The sequence below is a fragment of the Entelurus aequoreus genome, linkage group LG19, assembly GCF_033978785.1.
Source record: "Entelurus aequoreus isolate RoL-2023_Sb linkage group LG19, RoL_Eaeq_v1.1, whole genome shotgun sequence".
NCBI classification, from domain to species: Eukaryota; Metazoa; Chordata; class Actinopteri; order Syngnathiformes; family Syngnathidae; genus Entelurus; species Entelurus aequoreus.
In genome coordinates, this window is record NC_084749.1 from 37,504,065 (window position 1) to 37,527,223 (window position 23,159).

Below are 23,159 nucleotides of genomic sequence, written 5' to 3' on the forward strand. Positions count from 1 at the left end.
CACCACACCTCTCAGGGCCTTACTATAACAAGTGGTAAAACTCCTCATTGGACCTTTTGTTAAATTACATCCAGATCACTAATCAAAGCCGTATAGCAGTTCCCTTGCAAACACCACATGCAGTCTGTGCAGCTCTAAGAGGTCACTAAAGGGTCATTTTCCATTTACACTCTCACATTCACGTGTAAACAAAACAATTGAATGAGTGGATTCCATATAACCCAATTGCCTACATGCACAACAACAAACAAAACATTCCTTTTTGTACTGAGGCTAAACAAACCAACAAATACTTTTATAAGCTCTGCTCAGAGGAACACCGTGTTCACACTGAACATGCATGCCTAGCAATGTTTTACTGCCCCTCATAAATGTGCCATGGCCAAAGAATGTGTGCTCCATGAATATTTTGTTCATTTGTTTTGGTAGATTAATTTCCTCCCATAAAGAGGCTGTGACCTCCGTTTGAAAATGGCTGATCATGTGTTCAAGGGCTGTATCAACTCCCCAACCCTCTCCCCTTTTTATCTGCAGTCTCCCTTCCCCCCACCTTTTATGAGTCACTTATTTAGTACATTTACTAAGTTTACTTTTTGAGCTTCTTTTTTTCATTCCTATTGAGCGCGTTTTTTTATTATCTCGGCAAACGCACTTCTTCCCCTCTCCTTTGAGATAAAAAAAAAAGAACATACTGTACTTTATTAAACTGAGAAACAGGTTTTGCAACAACTTTTTTTAAGTGATATCATGGCAGGAATAATCTGGTTTCTGTTGCGCAACATGCAGAGTACATTATAGGCCTTGATTAAAAGACATATAAATCACATCCTGTGTGCTTTACAACAGCTGCCATGCTACAAACGAGATTGAGTCATTGCAAGAACATTCGGTGACTAAATGTCCAGAAGGCATTGAATGATGTTTTCAAAATGACTTTAGTCAGCATTTACTCATATCCGACTATGGAAATAAAAAAAACAACAGCCCCTTGTAAAATTAGTTATTGTGTAAAAAACATAGAAATGTTCACAATTGTGGATGACAAAAGTTGAATATACTGTGTCTTAAAATATGACTTTTTCCACCACGCCGCGTCATCACATTTGACTTCTCCTTCAGAATGTGTGTGTTCTTATTGTGTCTCCGGTCCACAGCCTGCACAAATGTTAAATTGGATCCCGGTCTAGTTTCTGGATGTGTGTTTTGTGGGTTGTTAAGTTTCTCAATAGACCTATGATGATTTTAATATACATTTAAAGGCCTACTGAAACCCACTACTACCGACCACGCAGTCTGATAGTTTATATATCAATGATGAAATCTTAACATTGCAACACATGCCAATACGGCCGGGTTAACTTATAAAGTGCAGTTTTAAATTTCCCGGGAAACTTCCGCTTGAAAACGTCTCTGTATGATGACGTATGCGCGTGACGTCACGACGGCAACGGAAGTATTCGGACCCAATGTGTCACCATACAAACTGCTCTGTTTTCATCGAAAAATTCCACAGTATTCTGGACATCTGTGTTGGTGAATCTTTTGCAATTTGTTTAATGAACAATGGAGACTGCAAAAAAGAAAGTTGTAGGTGGGATCGGTGTATTAGCTGCGGACTACAGCAACACAACCAGGAAGACAGAGATGGATAGCAGACGCGTCAGCCGCCGAACTCACCTTAACTTCCTCCGTCTCGCCGACCGCATCTGTGATCGGGTGAAGTCATTCGTCGCACCGTCAATCGCTGGAACGCAGGTGAGCACGGGTGTTGATGAGCAGATGAGGGCTAATGTTTTTAAAAGTAGCTAATGTTTTTAGCATAGCTCTGTGAGGTCCGGTTGATAAGTTAGCTTCGATGGCGTCGTTAGCAACACAGCATTGTTAAGCTTCGCCAAGCTGGAAATTATTAACCGTGTAGTTACATGTCCATGGTTTAATAGTATTGTTGATCTTCTGTCTATCCTTCCAGTCAGAGATTTATTTATTTTGTTTCTATCTGTATTAGAGCCTGATGCTATCACGTTAGTTCAGTAGCTAAAGAGCTTCGCTGATGTATTGTCGTGGAGATAAAAGTCACTGTGAATGTCCATTTCGCGTTCTCGACTCTCATTTTCAAGAGGATATAGTATCCGAGGTGGTTTAAAATACAAATCCGTGATCCACAATAGAATAAGGAGTGTGTGGAATCCAATGAGACCTTGTACCTAAGTTACGGTCAGAGCGAAAAAAGATACACCCTGCACTGCCTCTCTAGTTCTTCACTCTAACGTTCCTCATCCACGAATCTTTCATCCTCGTTTAAATTAATGGGGTAATCGTCGCTTTCTCGGTCCGAATCTCTCTCGCTCCATTGTAAACAACGGGGAATTGTGAGGAATCCTACCTCCTGTGACGTCACGCTACTTCCGGTATATGCAAGGCTTTTTTTTATCAGCGACCAAAAGTTGCGAACTTTATCGTCGTTGTTCTATACTAAATCCTTTCAGCAAAAATATGGCAATATCGCGAAATGATCAAGTATGACACATAGAATGGATCTGCTATCCCCGTTTAAATAAAAAAAATTCATTTCAGTAGGCCTTTAAAACACTTCCGTGTGGTTTACGTCACTATTTCTCATTGTTGGGTCGTGAGTGCCCCTTAGACGGCCGCCAAATGTATGTATGGACGGCAGCAGTACTCAGTTGTAATACACTTTTCCACCACTTGTGGCAGTAAAGACAATATCAACCAAACAGAAGAAGTCTGGAACTAAAGTCATAGAAGTTTCTTTAGTGCAAAAAATATGACTAAAGTGGTAAAGCTGTATTTTTATTTGTAATTAAAGTGTATTCAATCAATCATTCAATCAAAGTTTATTTATATAGCCCTTAATCACAATTATCTCAAATTGACAATTTAGTTAAGAAACATACTCATTATTAAACAAATTTGTTTGATTTGATTTTCACAACATAATTGTATGGGCATGTATTTGTGTCAGTTTTTAAGAGTCCATTCTAATGCAGTATATTTGGTTAGTGCTTATTTTTCTAATCAGCCTGACCTAAGTCTAAGGGTTATGTGTTGTGATTAACACATGGTTTCATATCGTTTGACAAGGTTGTAGACTGTAAGTATGTTAAATATAATTATTCAATACGATTAAAATACAGAGTAGGATTACTAATTCAGTGTTGATATTTAAGTGGGCCCCATGTCCCTGTGTAGGGGCAAAGTTGGGCCCCGAGGTCAAAATTTTAAGAACCCCTGGTCTACATAATACGTATGGGATAGGCTTTGGTGTAAATTTTGCTCCATAGTCACTCTTATAACTTGTTTTTTGAGTCCATTTGTAAGATGTTCGATTCTGGAGGCAATCCCAGATTGAAAATGAAACCATGACCCACCCACTCCTAAAGTATAATTTATATTTAAAAAATGTACACTGTTTAAATATATCTTGAAGTTGTCACTGCTTTTTATGCAGAGACAGTCGGGGAAAAAACTCCCTTGACATTATATAGATTCACCTGGTCACAACATTAGGTACACCCGCACACTTTCTGATCAATTCAGACTCCCCTGTCTTTTTAGCAGCATTTATGTCACTGCATGCCACAAATTAGGGATTAACCGATTATTATTGTCACCGATAGTTGCATTTTGCTCTATATCAATATTGGCCTTCTTTTATCGGTATTGGCCGATTTAATTATTACTGTTGTAGTTTTTTACAACTACAACAGAAATACATTAGCAGATACAATATATACACATCCAACATCAGTATTTATTATTCAAAATTAAAGAATTGTGTTAAGTAGAGAGTAAGTTTGTAGTAATAGCTAGTGTTCCTAAACTGCCCTGTGATGCTCGGATTAGCTTGCATGATGTTGCGGTGCGATTACCAAATTTCCAGAGAGTTCCAATATTTTGAAATGCAAATGCTGATGCCCCTCTTAGACCGGGGGTGTCCAAACTTTTTGACTGGGGGACCCGCATTGGGCTAAAAAACTTTTGGCCGGGGGCTGAAAGCCAACTGTATGCAAAGTAACCTGAATTAGTCCCTTTTTTATTGTTATTGTCTTAATGAGCAACCTGTATCAACACTGATTAGAGCATATGAATTTAAGTTTGGGGTAAAAAAAAACTCCAAATGTTATCGTGTTTTCCGGACTATAAAATGCAATTTTTTTGCGGCGGCTTATAAAAAAGTGTGGCTAATCTATGGATTTTTATTCGCCAATGGCTAAATTATGAAATGTAATAAGCAAAGAAATCTAACAATGTACTAAAATGATAGACTTTAAGAAACTGTACACACTCAAAGTGTTTACAAAGTACCAGAAAGAAGAATCCTGGTAAACATCTTGCTTTTTAAAAAAGGAGAAAATCCTATTAATCTCATAAAAGATAAATGGCAACATCAACGACTTTTCTGTTTGATCGTCCGTTTTACTGCACCGTTTGGAAACAATTAAGGTATGTCAACAAACATTCACACATTTTTTTATATGTAATAATGTAATTTCACAACGTACTGGTATATATCTATGATTGTTCTCATTCATCCAGGTCATTGTAATCTCAGGGCATTCAATCGATCGCAACTGGACTGTTTTTGTTTTTTGTTTTGTTTTTTCTCAATACAATAGGGCGAAACCATCCTTGCCCAGGCACAAGGATGGAGTATAAATATTTGGGGTTTTGGCAACGGGATCTGACCAACCTAAGTCTAAGACTATAGGTCTGACCAAGCTAAGTCTATGAGCATGAACTGATGAAGCCTACTGAGGTATTAGCATCAGCCGCTAGACTCGATTGGACCAATCAAAGTCTTTGAGCATGAACTGATGAAGCCTACTCGGATGAGAGGCGAAACGTCTTCTAAGACAAACCATACAGTCCGGTTGCGATCGATTGAATACCTAGAGAGTACCGGTATATATCTGTGGCTAATGGTCCGGTGCGGCTAATATATGGGTGGGGGGGGGTGTAAACAATACGGTAGAAGACAGTAGTAGGTTGGAACCTATTCAAGTCAGAGTCCACACAAATATAGATTTTTTTGTCCATGTGTTTTGTCCTCTCATCCGCAGGCAAAGAGCTTTCTGGCCTATGTTGAGATTTCAAAAACTCTGGCTTCAGCATTTGTGTGTGGATGCCAGGTAAAACGGAGCATTTAGGTTTGTCATAAGAAATTTCAGACACTATCCTATATTAATCAGCCTTATTTTACCAACAGAACATGAAGTTATTGACTCGCGGGTGTTGGTTTAATTTTGTGCAGCAGAAAGCGCATATGCGATTAAAAAAAAAAAACAACCTTTTACCTCTAAAGGCCTTAGTGGCCACATGCGTGGACAGCACGTTTTAGCTCTTATTTCCAAAATTGTGTACGCTACTGAATTGGGGTCTTATGGCCGCTTATGTGGACACTTATACTGCCATCTGGTGGTGTCAGAAGAGTATAACATACAATGGAATTTGGAAAAAAAAGTGTAAACATAAGAATTACCATGTTACTAAACATGAAGTACACGTTTGTTACTTATGGACTAAGTACATCATATCAAAAGATGATTCTTAGTTTTTATTCTAATTAGGGTCCAATAAGCCCAAATAGCAAAGAGAAATAAAAAAAGCATGTAAACAAACAGCTTGGGCCTTAAGAGGTTTTAATGATTGTTCCTGGGCTCTGTGTAAGTGTGTTGATTTCAAAGCTAATGTACATGTTATTCTACTGTAATGTCACTACTGTATGTTGATGATCAGAGGCATTATACTGCATGACCAAGTCAGGCCTTTGAAATACGCATGACAGCTAGTGAATGTTTTATGTGGACATTGATGTTTTTAATATTCCACCGGTGTGGAGTGAAGCGGGGAAAATGGGCATTTTAAAAACATCCATGTTCATGTGGACGTAGCCTCTCGTCCGTCACCATGCCCATTTACAGTTAATGTGTACTTTTGGTCACCTACCTTTTGGAATTATGGTTAAAATGTTCAACCTCTGTCTCATCAATATTTCCCAGGGATATGTTTTTACAAAATTTCACAAGGCTCGGATTGGACCTGAGCATGTAGACCAGGGGTGTCCAGAAAGTTCTAAAAATACATTAAAGTTGAAGAAAGAACAAAAAGGTGTAATGTAAAGATACATTTGAAATGTTAAAACTACTGCTGTCAAATGATGTATTTTAATCAGATTAATCACACTTTTGAATTAAGGTTAATCATGATTAATCACAGGTTTTTACTCCCTTGAATAATTAAAATTAACTTAAAAATGACCCAAATATTTTAGACACAATTGTCACAATGTCATCCAGAAACGTTTTTTAATACATTTTACTTAAATGCATTTCATTTGTTTGCTCAAAAATTGGTAAGATATTTCTCTAAAATCCAGTCTAGGTGTATTTTGAAGTGAAATTTGCCAGCAAGTTCATCAGTTGGAGTCTCGTCACTCATCTCTGCACTTAGGTATGCATTGGCTTGATCGCTGACCGTGTAACAACCCGTACCGCCTTTCAGGTAACCATCTACGGTTAAGGCATAGAAGCATGCGCTGTCAAAACAAACTGTGTTATTATTCAGCATATATACTGTACATGATTAATGTGATATTTGTTTGTGATTAACCACATGAGTTAACTTGTCATTTTTTCACAGCCCGAGTCAAAACTAATAATAACATGCTTTGTCACCTTCAACACACAGTTGGCATGCAGGCTGTTCTTTCTTCAAATATATCCTCTGCGGTGGACATTTGTTTTTGGTTTCTTCTTTTTGTAAGAGTTACAAATTTAAGGGAAAAATAACCCTATTATGCAAAACTCAAATGCCTACTGCAGATGACGCTGATTCTCCGGAGGGAAGATAACACCTTAGCATATCTATTGTACATAGGTTGGGGTTTAAATGAAAAATATAAAAATATCCTCTGCATCTTTTTGATTTTTTTTTTTTAACAATGCAGCCCTCTGTGGAAAATAGCTTAATGGACACTCCTGGTGTAGATGATACGCCGCTTTCATTTCAGTTTTGGTTTTCAGTTGCAAAGCCCCTCTATTATGTGCTATGTGACACTTGTGTGCCGCTGGTTAACTAACATCCATTTGCAAGAACAGTGCAGCAGACACTTCCCCCTGCACTTAAATATACACCCACCTCAAAAAGTTTCACCTTCCACCAACATGTTGCAAGAATTGATCATTGTCAGCATAAACAAACATGTTTTTGGGTGGTCTTCTCATTATTTATTAGCAGACAAATAGTTGTTCCTACATACTTAGCCAGTATAAGAACTGATCCGCCTGTTTTTAGACCATTTTTTTCTTCAGGGATTCAATAAACTTTACTGTTTTCAATCTTAGAAAACATTTTATAAGTATGACATGAATGAATTTCTAACAGCTTCCTTCTCATTAAAATGTTTATGTTCCATTACAGTTCTTAAAGGTTCATGAACCGTAGAATACCAGTTGGCCCAGTTTATAGTTGTTTAGCTCGTTTCTTGTTTATCTGAATTGCGGAGCTTTAATCCGGGTGGGGCCCCTGCCTCTGCTCACACATTACAGACATGGGAACCTATATAATCCTACACCAACCACACCCAGCTATGTCAGATAAAATATGTGTGTGGGTGTTTATGGTGGGTGGGTGTAGGTGCTGGGAGGCAAGTTTAAATGTGCATTTAGAGGCATTATAATCGCTGAAGCGGTAAGAATGCGACATAAAACGATTGCATCAGCGGTGAGGGAACAAATGGAAAATAAAAGAAACGGAAAAAAGAGGACGCTAAAAGGAGTATAAAAAAAGAGGCAGGCAATAGGTTTGTTTACATGTGAGTTTAGTATTTAGAAAAGTTGCTATTTTGTTTGTTTCAGACATGCACAATATGGAACATCACGTGGTTACATGTGCACAGTTCAACATGCCGAAAAAGGAGAAGGAAGAACCAGAGTTTTTTGACCCTATAACCCGGGTGTGTCCAAACTAAGGCACTAATTGTTTTCAATTTGGCCCGTGAGACGGCACAAGTTCAATAAGCAATATGGTCTGGAGAGGTGTATACAAATAGCCAGTGCTCTAATAGCTGCTTTTTACTCGCCATCTGTTGGCCAACGACATATACGCAACCATTAATTGTACTTGCAGGGACAATGAGCACATCATATATTTATTTGACCCAATCCAAACAACCTTCCCTAGTCATGGTGCAGGGGAAAAAAATCCACCAACCTGCTCATTGAACTTTGTGAATATTATGAAAAATGTCCAATCAACACACACAAAAAATCAAAGTTACACCCATCCATTACAAGTACAGATGTCAGATAATGACTTTTTTGCCGATATCCGATATTCCGATATTGTCCAACTCTTAATTACCGATTCCGATATCAACCGATACCGATATATACAGTCGTGGAATTAACACATTATTATGCCTAATTTTGTTGTGATGCCCCGCTGGATGCATTAAACAATGTAACAAGGTTTTCCAAAATAAATCAACTCAAGTTATGGAAAAAAAATGCCAACATGGCACTGCCATATTTATTGTTGAAGTCACAAAGTGCATTATTTTTTTTACATGCCTCAAAACAGCAGCTTGGAATTTGGGACATGCTCTCCCTGAGAGAGCACGAGGAGGTTGAGGTGGGCTGGGTTGGGGGGGGGGGGTAGCGGGGGGGTGTATATTGTAGCGTCCCGGAAGAGTTAGTGCTGCAAGGGGTTCTGGGTATTTGTTCTGTTGTGTTTATGTTGTGTTACGGTGCGGATGTTCTCCCGGAATGTGTTTGTCATTCTTGTTTGGTGTGGTTTCACAATGTGTCGCATATTTGTAACAGTGTTAAAGTTGTTTATACGGCTACCCTCAGTGTGACCTGTATGGCTGTTGACCAAGTATGCCTTGCATTCACTTGTGTGTGTGAAAAGCCGTAGATATTATGTGATTGGGCCGGCACGCAAAGGCAGTGCCTTTTTAGGCATGCCCCCAATATTGTTGTCTCTGTGTAAATCGGGAGAAATTCGGGAGATTGGTTGCCCCGGGAGATTTTCGGGAGGGGCACTGAAATTCGGGAGTCTCCCGGGAAAATCGGGAGGGTTGGCGAGTATGACTGGGAGACGCAACTGCTCTGTACTTCTCCCTACGTCCGTGTACCACTCCGTACAGCTGCGTTTTAAAAAGTCATAAATTTTACTTTTTGAAACCGATAACGATAATTTCCTATATTACATTTTAAAGCATTTGTCGGCCGATAATATCGGCAGTCTGATATTATCGGACATCTCTAATTACAAGGGATGATGGGTAAAATGCAAAACACTCTCTCCACACTTATCCATGTTTGGTTCATTTTAACTGCTTGATATTTCTGATTGATTAAAAAAACCTTAAGGACGTCGTCATGGAAGTAACTTTCACTTACTCTTTATATCCAATTATAATAATTATTAATGATGTATCCATTATATTATTATAGTAATATGTACTCATATATACATATATGTGTGTGTGTGTGTGTGTGTGTGTGTGTTAGTTTGCATGCAGGCTTTCGGCCCCCGGACTAAATTTTTAAGCCCAATGCGACCCCCCAGTTAAAAGGTTGGGACACCCCTGCTATAACCCTTCCCCCTATCAATTACTTCACACCATAACTTTTATCTGCTTACATTTTGTCATTTCAATGTTGTTCACTTTCTGTGTAAATTCGGTACTTAATAGGTACTGACTAAATTCTGTCAAGACATTCCCCTGAAATCAAGCGGTGCCATATTTTGATATCGTTGTTGCACGTGACGTCATGTTCAGTTTCAGACTCTGCACGGCTCAAGCACTTGGCCGGCAAACAAGCAGTCGAGCACTCAGAGCGATCTCAGACGGACTGCCTCTAGGTAATTTTACAATTTTCCATGCCAACAAAGCAAGCATGTTTGATAGAAAGCGCTCAAAAGTAAGGCTCCACTTTTCAAAATAGGCCAGCTCAATACTAATTTAAATTGGAAATTCTATATAGATGCTATAAATTAGCCTAAGCTAATTTACATGGTGATTTCTACACCTCCAAATTTGGTAATGAAAACTACAGCTAAGGCCTTGTTCACACTGCAGTTCAATTCTGATATTTTTGCCCAGATCCTGTATCGGATCTTTTCAAGTCAGTATAAACCGTGCAATACCAAATGGTTCATATCCGACCCAGGCCTCTTTGGTATGTGGATATATATGCGGTGCGTCCTCAATGTGAACGCTCCCACGCTCTGGTCGCATTCATCCGACCAGAACGTCGTCAAAAAGCGACAAGCGTCATTATTATTCGCCAAAATAGTTGGTTAAAAATAAATAGTGGACAACGAAGCAGAAAACAGTTGAAAATAAAATGTTTTAGGAACTCACGTGAAACTTCCACCACTCTTGTCTCCGACTACTCGCCCCCTCACACGCTCTTTAAGCAGACATTAAATCAAATTATCCCGTAAAACTGCCAGACCCGTTATACTTGTTATTTTCCTTCTTAATCTTCTACACGCAATAATTTGGTTCACAAAATGTTGACTCAATTGCAGAAAATCCTTGAAATTGCCACAAATGCGCCAGTACTGATACCGACTAGAGTGGAAGCCATGTTTACTTCCGCAAACACAAAATTCAAATCCGCATGTGGGCCAGATTGCATTTACATTAGAAATTGCTTTTTTAAAAAAAAAATGTGAACAGCTACTAAAAAGAGAGGATTTGACTAAAAAATCAGAATTGGATATCCGACCCTGCAGTGTGAGCATAGTAAATGGCCATTACAATCAAACAGCTGCTGTGTAATAGGTGCAATACTTACAGTACAAACACTTTGTAGGGCTCAACAAAAGACAAGACTGAACCAATCAGATTAATGGCAAAAACTGTTTCCTGACTACGGCAACACATCAAGGCCAAACTTAAAGAAATGGACACTTGCTGTGATGTGTTAGTACATCAATTCAAAAAAGAAACCGTCTCCTCAGTTTGTTTGTTTACAGAGGGTGCGGCAACATCCTAATAAATGTAATGCCCTCTGAGTAGTGTAGCCAATACATTACTGCCATCTAATGTCTTGTATTTTATAACTGCATGCAAAGTCTACTGTATAATACTTGCAAATGAGACTCAGAAATGTAAGAAAACAAGATATAACTGGACAGCACAGTTAGCATTGTCAACTTAGTGTTTAATGTTCAATTTAAAATACATGTTTTCTTATTAAAAAAATAACATTTATTACCACATGGACACACACGAAAGTACAGAAAATTGGTACTGTTGAGTACCAGTATCGCATGAGTCCAAATGTGAAATGTACTCATCTCTAAAATAACTTAAATGACAGTAGCTGATATAGCTTGTGCAGTGTTAAGAATTAATATTATAAATTAATAAAAACAAAAATGTTATGAACTATAATAGTCAAATAGTAATTAATTGTTAACAATTTATCTTAAATTAGATTAAGGTCCGAGTCGTGCAACATTAAATTAAGATAAGTAATTCAAAGACGTTAAAGGCCTACTGAAATTATTTTTATTTATTTAAACGGGAATAGCAGATCCATTCTATGTGTCATACTTGATCATTTTGCGATATTGCCATATTTTTGCTGAAAGGATTTAGTAGAGAAAATCGACGATAAAGTTCGCAACTTTTGCTCGCTGATAAAAAAAAGCTTTGCCTGTACCGGAAGTAGCGTGACATCACATGAGCTAGTATTCCTCACAATTCCCCATTGTTTACAATGGAGCGAGAGAGATTCGGACCGAGAAAGTGATGATTACCCCATTAATTTGAGCGAGCATGAAAGATTAGGAGATGAGGAGTGAACGCCTTGAGAGGCAGTGATGGACGTATCTTTTTTCGCTCTGACCGTAACTTAGGTACAAGCTGGCTCATTGGATTCCACACTCTCCTTTTTTTATTGTGGATCACGGATTTGTATTTTAAACCACCTCGGATACTATATCCTCTTGAAAATGAGAGTCGAGAACGCGAAATGGACATTCAGTGCCTTTTATCTCCATGACAATACATCGGCGAAATGCTTTAGCTACGAGCTAACGTGATAGCATCGTGCTTTAACTGCATATAGAAACAAAAAAATAAACCCCTGACTGGAAGGATAGATAGAAAATCAACAATACTATTAAACCGTGGACATGTAAATACACGGTTAATGCTTTCCAGGCTGGCGAAGGTTAACAATGCTGTGCTAATGACGCCATTGAAGCTAACTTAGCAACTTAGCAACGGGACCTCACAGAGCTATGCTAAAAACATTAGCTCTCCACCTACGCCAGCCAGCCCTCATCTACTCATCAACACCCGTGCTCACCTGCGTTCCAGCGATCGGCAGAAGGACCAAGGACTTCACCCGATGCGTTTGGCGGCCCGGAGACGTAGGAAGTCAAGGTGAGGTCGGCGGCTAGCGCGGCTAGCGCGGCTAGCGCTCCAACAAAGTCCTCCTGGTTGTGTTGCTGTAGTCCGCTGTTAATACACCGATCCCACCTACAACTGTCTTCTTTGCAGCCTTCATTGTTCATTAAACAAATTGCAAAAGATGTCCAGAATACTGTGGAATTATGAAATGAAAACAGAGCTTTTTGTATAGGATTCTACGGGTACCATAACTTCCGTTACTCTGACTTCGTCACGCGCATACGTCATCATACCGCGACGTTTCAGCCGGATATTTCCCGGGAAGTTTTAAATGTCACTTTATAAGTTAACCCGGCCGTATTGGCATGTGTTGCAATGTTAAGATTTCATCATTGATATATAAACTATCAGACTGCGTGGTCGGTAGTAGTGGGTTTCAGTAGGCCTTTGAGTTTAAATAAGATAATGCTAGAGTAAAAATTGTGTCTATAATTTCTAGGTATGGAGTATACAATAACTTATTGGTGATAATCAATAAGAGGAATATGTTGTTGTGCGGCATTGTTAATCTTGATCTTGATTAGCTATCTCCAGTCAACCAGATGTTCCTTTGGGACTATCATATCGGCGTAATTCAGGGCAAGAACGACACAGCCTGTTCTGCTTATCAACGGCAACATTTAAGGGTGCTTTTACACTTGTCATTTTCAGTCCAGTTGAAATGAATCCATAAGTCAATTTGCTGTACCAGTACGGTTAATTTGATCAAGTGTGAACACAGTCTTGGACTGGACCGCACCAAACAAGTCTGAGTGACAGACTCTAGTCCTGAGAGAGGCTCGTGTGATCCCCAACAAAAGAATGTTAAAATTATATCTAAACTGTGGACATTTTTTCATGAAAATATATGGAAGCTGCTGATCGTGTGTTTTGTTTGTTTTTTAAACAAAAGGTTAAAATTGGGCTTTTTTGGGGGGCCAACCACGATTAAATTTATTTTAAATTTTTCATTAAATTTTGTCGAGATACTAGCTGCGTCACAGAACCAATTAAACGTGTTTACCCATGTTGATTATGGGGACTTTTTAATTGGTTAAGCATGTCTTTGAGAAAGTGTACTACATGGCTGTAACCACAGGCACTGTTAAATGGACTTAAAACCTGATATAATATTTTTTTACTATAACTTTTTTTTAAAGGGTGCTCACATCCCTGAATAATAATGGTTAAGGCTAGCGTATGTCACTTGTTCATAATTTAAAAAAAAAAAATGTCAACCAAAAATACCGTACCAGTTTTTTCGGTACTTTTGTGTGTGTTCAAATGTGTTTAGAAATGTTAATTGTTTTAAAAATATATATATTTTTTTTATGTAACATTTAACACTGATCTGTGTTATATTGTTTTCTTACGCTTCTGTGTTCCATTTGCAAGTACTGTACTGTATTATATAGCTATAGACTTTAGTGTGTGTGTGTATATATATATATATATACACGGTATATATATATACACAGTATATATATAAATATATATGTGTGTGTGTGTATATATGTATATGTATATATATGTGTGTGTGTGTATATATATATATATATATATATATATATATATATATATATGTATATATATATATATATATATATATATATATATATATATATATATATATATATATATATATATATATATATATATATATATATATATATATATATTAGTGATATAGACTTTTCATGCAGTTGTAATTTCAAGATGTTATCTGGCAGTTGTGTATAGGCTAGTGTTGTCCCCATGCCAATATTTTGGTACCGGTTCCAAAATGTATTTAGATAATTTACTAATTAAAGGGGACCCCAAAAAATTTCATTATTGGCTTTATTTTAACAAAAAAAATCTCATGATACATTTAGCATGTTTCTTTTTGCAATCAAAGAACAATTTTGGCATTAAATAAGATTGTGAACATACTAGAGAACTTAAATTTTAGTGGTAAGTAAGCAAACAAAGGCTCTCAATTTGGCTGCAATATTATGTTGTGTCATTTCTCATTCTATCACTTTTCTAAAATTATGAGGGACAAGTGGTATAAAATGGATTATTAATCTACTTGTTCATTTACTGTTAATATCTTCTTACTTCCTGTTTTAACATGTTCTATTTACACTTCTGTTAACATGTAATAACCACTTACTCTTCTGTTGTTATGGATACTTTACATATGTTTTGGATGATACCACAAATTTGGGTTATCGATCCGATACCAAGTAGTTACAGGATCATACATTAGTCATATTTAAAGTCCTCATGTGTCCAGGGGCGTATTTCCTGAGTTTATAAACATAATACAAAAAAAAAGGAAACAATAGTTTGTGGCGATAAAATATCTCAATGTAAACATTGCAGTATCGACAAGATGCGGCTCTTGTACTTGATATTGTTACAATCGATATCTGTGTAGATCCACCCTTTTGTTTACATTTGGGAGCGCTAGCTTGCTGTTAGCGGTGATGCCGGTTAGCTATTGTACTCTACAGTGCGTATTGAACCATGTTTAGCTATTCCTCATCTTGCGGGAATGATACTTGTAAGAAACATACTGTCGATGAAAAAAAAAAGTACTGGTATTTTTCAAAAGCAGCACAGTGTCGTTTCTAATTCATTAGCACCGCGGTATTTTATTAGTAGTGGTATATCGTACAACTGTAGTATAGGCTATGGTGTGTTGCTGTAGACAGGAAGTAGTCTTTGCCAATAAGTTGAATGTGCCAGTCTTGTCTTTTGTTGAGTGTTTAAACTGCAAGTATTGTACTTATTACACACCACATTTCAGATTATAACATGCATCATAGTTGTAGTTTTGATTACCAAATTTGAAAGTGTTGAAATCGCCATGTAAAATTGCTAATGCTAATCTTGAGCATGTCTTTGGAAAATCCATTATGATTTAGCATCGAGCTAGCACATTTTGAAAAGTGGAGCCTTAAGGTAAGCCGATAGGTACGCCCCTGATTTATTTTAGGGGCAGCGTGGCTGGGTTGGTGGAGCGGCCGTGCCAGCGACTTGAGGGTTCCAGGTTCAATCCCCGCTTCCGTCATCCAAGTCACTGCTGTTGTGTCGTTGGGCAAGACACCTTACCCACCTGCTCCCAGTTCCGCCACTCTGGTGTAAATGTAGCTTAAAAAGCACTATAAGTCTCAAGAGAAAAGCACTTTATAATATAATTCACTTCACACGTCTTCTTTCTTTCTTGGCATGGAGAAGTGTAACATTACGGTCTGACTGAGTCCACTCCGAGTGCCTGACTGCTTGTTTCCCAGCCAAGTGCTTTAGCCGGTGCCAAGTCTGAAACCGGACGCGACGTCCCATGAAACAAAGGTATCGTAATGTGACACTGTTCGATTTGAATCGGTACCTTGTAGTACCGACATAGCTGTACCGAATTTCGTACCCATTATCACATCACCGTTGCACGTACACACAAAAGCAGCCCAATAGAAGCCATCAACAACAGCAAAATATAACTAGAGCAAACATGAAATGATTTAAAAACAACTGTTGTGGTTGTTATATTCCTGTTAAACATCCAGTCGAATCATGAGCTCTTTTCCTGGATCACATTGCATTGTGCAGGTGTACCTAATGCTGTGACCCATTGCCGTATAAAAGGCTCTCCTCTTCTAATCACACAAAAAGCATGCATCATTTTTTACGTATTTCAAATAGCTCAATTTATTGCTTGCACTCGAGCCAAGTGGGTCTCCCCGTGTGACGGCGAAACCAGCAGCCACTTGGGAAATATTTGTTCGGCGTGATTAGCACAGAGAGGGAGGGATGTAGAGCAAATAAAGAATAGTTGGGAAGTGGGGGATGGGTGTAAGGGGGTCATTTCCAAGATTTATGGTGCGGCACTTCACAAAATGCGTGCATCCTGTAATTAAAACTCCCCCTTGTCTCCAGCAGCCCTGTACATTAGCAGGAATCCCCCACCACCCGATCTCATTTAGGCCTCTTCAATCCAACAACCCCCCTCTCTCTCTCTCTCTCTCACACACACACACACACACACACACACACACACACACACACACACACACACACACGCACACACACTCATTCTTGTATTTCTTCCCTTCTTGAGACCTCCGAAAAATGCCTACCTCTTTAGGACCACCCTTTCTAGATCTATAAAGATTTGTATTTACAACATTAATAATATATACAAACTATGGAAATATAAAAAATGTAAGCTTTTTGTTAATTATTTTTATTGTTTTGTTTGTAATTGTTTTTTAACCTTCATTATTTACTTCGTTATTACAGTATGTCTCTATATACTTTTTCTTTTTTTTTTTTAAATTAATTTTGGCTTAAGGGGACACATTTCAATTTCTTACACACACTTGTTATTTCATATGTTGACCAGAGGGGGAGCACTTTTAAAACCGACACACAGTCAATTTGAAAAATCCCTCCTTTTTGGGACCACCCTAGTTTTGATAGATTTCACCACTAAGTGTGCAAATGAGACATTCTCTATTAGATGCAATGGTTTTCCGTACTGGGACCATGATTTCGGTCCTATAATGGAAGGTACCATTTTTTTCGGAGTATAAGTCGCTCCGGAGTATAAGTCACACCGGCCGAAAATGCATAATAAAGAAGGAAAAAAACATATATAAGTCGCACTGGAGTATAAGTTACAATTTTTGGGGAAATTTATTTGATAAAACCCAACACCAAGAATAGACATTTGAAAAGCAATTTAAAATAAATAAAGAATAGTGAACAGGCTGAATAAGTGTACGTTATATGATGCATAAATAACCAACTGAGAATGTGCCTGGTATGTTAACGTAACATATTATGGTAAGAGTCATTCAAATAACTATAACATGTAGAACATGCTATACGTTTACCAAACAATCTGTCACTCCTAATCACTAAATCCGGTGAAATCTTATACGTGTAGTCTCTTACGTGAATGAGCTAAATAATATTATTTGATATTTTACGGTAATGTGTTAATAATTTCACACATAAGTCGCTCCTGAGTATAAGTCGCACCCCCGGCCAAACTATGAAAAAAACTGCGACTTATAGTCCGAAAAATACAGTACTTTTCCTTGTTTGATGTCTCAAGAAGGATAGAAATACAAGAACACACACACAGACACACATTTTCTTGTATTTCTTACCTTCTTGAGACCTCCGAAAAATGCATACCTCTTTAGGACAAGCCTTTCTATACATATAAAGATTTGTATTTACAACATTAATAATATATACAAACTATGCAAATATAAAAAATGTAAGCTTTTTGTTCATTATTTTTATTGTTTTGTTTGTAATTGGTTTTTAACCTTCATTATTTACTTCAAGTTATTACAGTATGTCTATATATATATATATATATATATATATATATATATATATATATATATATATATATATATATATATATATATATATATATATATATATATATATATATATATATATATATATATATATATATATATATATATATCCATCCATTTTCTACCGCTTGTCCCTTTTTGGGGTATATTTTTTTAAATTAATTTTGGCCAAAGGGGTTGCATTTTAATTTCTGACACACACTTGTTATTTCATATGTTGACCAAAGGGGGAGCACTTTTAAAACCGACACACAGCCAATTTGAAAAATCCCTCCTTTTTGGGACCACCCTAATTTTGATAGATTTCACCAAAATCCAGACATTCTCTATTAGATGTAATGCTTTTCCGTATTGGGACCATGATTTCGGTCCTAACTTGTTCACCGGTCCTCATATGGAAGGTACTTTTCCTTGTTGATGTCTCAAGAAGGGTAGAAATACAAGAACACACACACACACACACAAGATAATAAGATCTGATGGCAGCTCGAAGTCCCTAATGAGGGTTGAATGGTACAATGAGGGGCAGTCTGGTCCTGGTTAGAGGCAGTTTCTATCACATCCTACACAAGTTCAGCTGCACAAGCTCTTTATTTTCTTTTGGTGGCGGCTTTAGGCAAGCCCTCCATTATGTTTTTTTTGCGTAACACGACTGTTTTGTTGCTGAGATTTGCCACAGAAATAGACCAAAAACAAATGTCCACTGCAGAGGACAGTGGTTCTCAGAAGGAGATGAGGCAGCCTTCAACGCCAAGTGATCTTTTCCTCCTACCAATGACCCGGTTGGGTTTAATTTGTTGCAGCAGTTTTTTACAGGAGGTTCGGTTTCTCAGTGAGTTGTTTGGGGCGATGTTGAGTAGTTACATTTTCTAGCAAGTCCACCAAACATTCTGCAGCTTCATTGGCGTCCTGGTTGCATGTGCATGTGCCCAATATCCACGTGGAAGTGTAATGAACATTTCACAGGGGCAAAGATTAACCCAGAAAGCAATCATTACATGAGATCCTCCTCTAGAATGTATTGCCTAACTTTCTGGTTATAATATGAGAATTCTGTCACGATTCAAGACAAAACCCAGCTATTGGGTGTGTGTTGGCAATATGCTTAAAAATGATCCATTGACTAGCAGAATGGTTGATAAAAGATTAATTTTCCATCCTTTGGAAAATCAATAGTCGTTTCAGCTGGAGAGCCTAATGGCGGGTTGTGTCATGCATGTTCAGAGGTTAATGTCTTCCTGTGATATTTGCACGTGTGGGTCAGCATGAGGCCTCAGTGTCATCACTTAGTCGTGGATGGGGCGGGGGAACAATCATAAAGTACAGATCAGTGTCTCTCGATGCAATAATTCCCGGTTGCACAGCCAAACAAGACCGGGAAAAATGATGACGGACTCAATAGGCGCCTTGTACTCCTCAAAGTGGGTGCCCCACTTTTACTGCAAACTTTCACTGAACTTTCCGCGGCTCGGGGCCCTGCCAGCAGCTGGATCCACATGAGGTTCTCATCAAGTCTGTCTGGTCCAAATCATTTTACTCTTGTCTGTTTTGCACCATTTGAAGGTGGATGGCTGGGGTTTTCAAGCATGATCTTTGAGCTATTTGTGTTCTTTCATGCTTTTTTTCAGGTCATGTTGATACTGGTTGCCATAGTACTTGCGGTCTTACAACTCGGGTAGGGGCGATAGTACAAACGTTGGTATCGATCTGTAAACGCAGGGCCAGTTTTGGTGACAGGGACATCAAAGAGGTCCCCTGGGCTTTTGTAAATGGTGCAGATTTTTTTTTCTGACATTTAAATATGTAAGTTAAACAAAAAAAAAAGACGTCATAAATGTTAACATTAAATATAATATTACCATTAAAAGAGAGCGTGCAGAAAACGTTCATGTTTTTAAGAGCAGGCTTAAGACCCACCTTTTAGATTTGGCTTTTACCTGATGTTAATTATTTAAATTTTACTTTTTACTTTTTATCCTATTAGTTATGCAATATTTTATTTAGTTGTATTTATTTATTTACTGTATATATATATATATATATATATATATATATATATATATATATATATATGTGTGTGTGGGAAAAAATCACAAGACTACTTCATCTCTACAAGCCTGTTTCATGAGGGGTTCCCTTAATCATCAGGAGAAAAATATCCTGACGATTGAGGGAACCCCTCATGAAACAGGCCTGTAGAGATGAAGTAGTCTTGTGATTTTTTTCCCACACATACATATATTGCGCTCTACCACGGTATTGAGCACTATTTTTTTGGATAGTCTAATTAAGACATATATATATATATATATATATATATATATATATATATATATATTAGGGCTGCAACTAACGATTCATTTGATAATCGATTAATCTGTCGATTATTACTTCGATTAATATTCGGATAAAAGAGACACACTACATTTCTATCCTTTCCAGTATTTTATTGAAAAAAACCAGCATACTGGCACCATACTTATTTTGATTATTGTTTCTCAGCTGTTTGTACATGTTGCAGTTTATAAATAAAGGTTTATTAAATAAAAAAAATAAAATAATAATTGCCTCTGCGCATGCGCATAGCATAGATCCAACGAATCGATGACTAAATTAATCGCCAACTATTTTTAAAATCGATTTTAATCGATTTAATCGATTAGTTGTTGCAGCCCTAATATATATATATATATATATATATATATATATATATATATATATATATATATATATATATATATATATATATATACACATATATATATATATATATATATATATATATATATATATATATATACACATATATATATATATATATATACACATATATATAGATAAATATATATATATTTATTTTTATTCTTTTTTTTTATATATATATATTTTTTAATTATTATTATCATTTTTTTTAAATGTATTTATTTATTTTTTCTATTACTCTTCATATGTCTTACTTGTATTTTATTCTTTATCTCTACACATGGTTCTTACTATTTTACAAGTTTTATTATTTTTATTTTCCAACGTTCCTCAGACGAGCCATCTGCCTCAGAATTTGGTGCTACGCCCCTGATTACCGATACGAATGCCTGTTACTTGAAATCTTCCCTGATCATTAAATAATGTTGTGATTTTTCCATTATCCATTAAATTGTTGATTATGATTAAAATCAGAATAAAACAGTACAAAGAAACTATTTTTTTTATCAATAAATTGTCTCATGATCTATCATGACAATTTATTATTAGTTTTTGGTATTTTGTTTTATCGCCTGTGCAACACTCTTATTTTTGTTTCCATTTCCTTTATGCCTCCTTTTGCCAGCATTTCTCCTGTCTGGGCACTGGCTCTCTCACCTGTTTCTGATTGGCAATCAGGACACATCTGTTCGCTTGCCATCTCTGCATCCTGGGGTCCAGACCAACAGCACCCACACCTAAACATAACAAAACAGATTCCCTTTTATTATGTACAATTGCTTAAAAAAGGAAATCATGCCAAACAAGTAAACAAAGGCCAAAACTACTATTAGCTCTCATTCAAAAAGCCCAAAGTCCTCCTGTATTTGTGAACAATATGGGACAGTATATCCTGTGAATATAACAATATCAATAGTGTAACAATGGGAACAACACAATCAAAAATGACAGATATTTGTGAAATATACTACTATACACAATAAATACAATAAGCATAGAAGAGGACTGAAAAATATGTGTTTCCTCCAGCCCTGCAATATATTTGTGGAGTTTGATTAAAGGAGGGCAAAAGGTGCTGGAGGTAGCTCTATGATGTCATCGTCTAATTTGCATTATTGGCCATGACGCATGTGTGTGTAATATGTCATTTACATGAACACTGTAAGAGAGATAAAAAGTGAGAAAAAAAACATGAAAACAAAAAAACAAATATGAGGGTTTTTAGACAGTGGAGGGGTCTACGACATGACTCGCTGCTCTGTGAGAAGAGCGATATGTGTGTCTCCAAATGTGTATAATAAAACCAGAAAAAGTTGCTAGATTTGTCACTAGTTACTTTTTTGTAAATGAGTATAGAAAGGGGCCTGAATGCACGCTAAATATAAGTCGCTAAGTTGACAACACTGATCCCTTGTGCTATGCCTTTTTATTCTCTGGCAGACCAGGTGCATGATTATGATGCCATCTACTATACTGCATTATAACAACAAGTTACAGTCATAGTTTCACATCTTTAAGTGTTAATGAGCAGCCCCAGCCACAAATAAATTAATTTAAGGGCAAAAACTGCAATCACATCACGCTCGTAATTAGAGATGTCCGATAATGGCTTTTTTGCCGATATCCGATTTTCTGATATTGTCCAACTCTTAATTACCGATTCCGATATCAACCGATACCGATATATACAGTCGTGGAATTAACACATTATTATGCCTAATTTTGTTGTGATGCCCCGCTGGATGCATTAAACAATGTAACAAGGTTTTCCAAAATAAATCAACTCAAGTTATGGAAAAAAATGCCAACATGGCACTGCCATATTTATTGTTGAAGTCACAAAGTGCATAATTTTTTTTAACATGCCTCAAAACAGCAGCTTGGAATTTGGGACATGCTCTCCCTGAGAGAGCATGAAGAGGTTGAGGTTGGCGGGGTTTGGGAGGGGGGTAGGGGGTAGCGGGGTGTATATTGTAGCGTCCCGGAAGAGTTAGTGCTGCAAGGGGTTCTGGGTATTTGTTCTGTTGTGTTTATGTTGTGTTACGGTGCGGATGTTCTCCCGAAATGTGTTTGTCATTCTTGTTTGGTGTGGGTTCACAGTGTGGCGCATATTTGTAACAGTGTTAAAGTTGTTTATACGGCTACCCTCTGGCTGTTGACCAATTATGCATTGCATTCACTTGTGTGCGTGAAAAGCCGTAAATATTATGTGACTCGGCCGGGACGCAAAGGCAGTGCCTTTAAGGCATGCCCCCAATATTGTTGTCTGGGTGGAAATCGGGAGAAATTTGGGAGAATGGTTGCCCCGGGAGATTTTCGGGAGGGGCACTAAAATTCGTGAGTCTCCCGGGAAAATCGGGAGGGTTGGCAAGTATGACTGGGAGACGCAACTGCTCTGTACTTCTCCCTACGTCCGTGTACCACTCCGTACAGCGGCGTTTTAAAAAGTCATAAATTTTACTTTTTGAAATCGATACCGATAATTTCCGATATTACATTTTAAAGCATTTGTCGGCCGATAATATCGGCAGTCCGATATTATCGGACATCTCCACTCGTAATGATCAGATACAGAAACTACCCGTGACATCGATACTATCAATATTTGGATCGATCAGCCCACCCCTAGATTCTAC

The 23,159-nt window shown here is 37.4% G+C and overlaps 1 protein-coding gene across 8 annotated transcripts in view; it reads left to right on the top strand.

The window, feature by feature from the left end:
- The window catches only part of arid3a (AT-rich interactive domain 3A), a 143,537-nt gene that overhangs the window by 90,212 nt on the left and 30,166 nt on the right, over positions 1 to 23,159 (top strand). The window lies entirely within an intron of this gene.